This window comes from Gekko japonicus, unplaced genomic scaffold, assembly GCF_001447785.1.
Source record: "Gekko japonicus isolate JY-2015 unplaced genomic scaffold, Gekko_japonicus_V1.1 scaffold465, whole genome shotgun sequence".
Lineage (NCBI taxonomy): Eukaryota > Metazoa > Chordata > Lepidosauria > Squamata > Gekkonidae > Gekko > Gekko japonicus.
This window is the reverse complement of record NW_015159724.1, coordinates 1,101,950-1,102,569: the sequence shown is the minus strand read 5'-3', so window position 1 is coordinate 1,102,569 and position 620 is coordinate 1,101,950.

Genomic DNA, 620 nt, shown 5'->3' with positions numbered 1-620 from the left:
CCTCCCCTCCCCAAACACTGCCCTCCTCAAGCTGTACTGTTGCCATGACACCATGTCAGATGGCATTATTAAAGACTCTTTAATATAACTGCCTTGCTGGACTGTGAAGGGTACATGCCAGGGCAATAGACAGAGCTGCCACTCTAAGTGAAGAGCCCTATGCTGGACTATGGAAAGTACCCTGTGGCCAAGGGGAACCTTGTGCCTAAGAAATATGCCAAGCCAGATGTGGACCTGGGACTACAGAAGCCTTCTGCCCCTGCATCTCTGCATCCACACAAGCGCTGTGATGCAGACCAACAGCCCTGGCCTCCATAGACACAGAAACAACAGCAGACCAGAGAAAAAGCCATGCTCTGACAGAGGACAGATGTTCCTGAACAGAAGCCATGAGGAAATCTCTTCTCCACCACACAGCATCATCCCTCCTCCCTGATGCGTTAACTTCACCTGGAAGATAGCACATTCCTCTTCCTCTTGAGTCAGCCTAAAACAAAAGACTGTGCCCAACTAAAGAGAGATTAAGCCTTCCTGCCACCCATCCAGAGAAGCATCAAGTCAAGCATCAGATCGTTATGGTGAAGCACCAAATCTTGCACGTGATTGCATCCTCTGCTCTT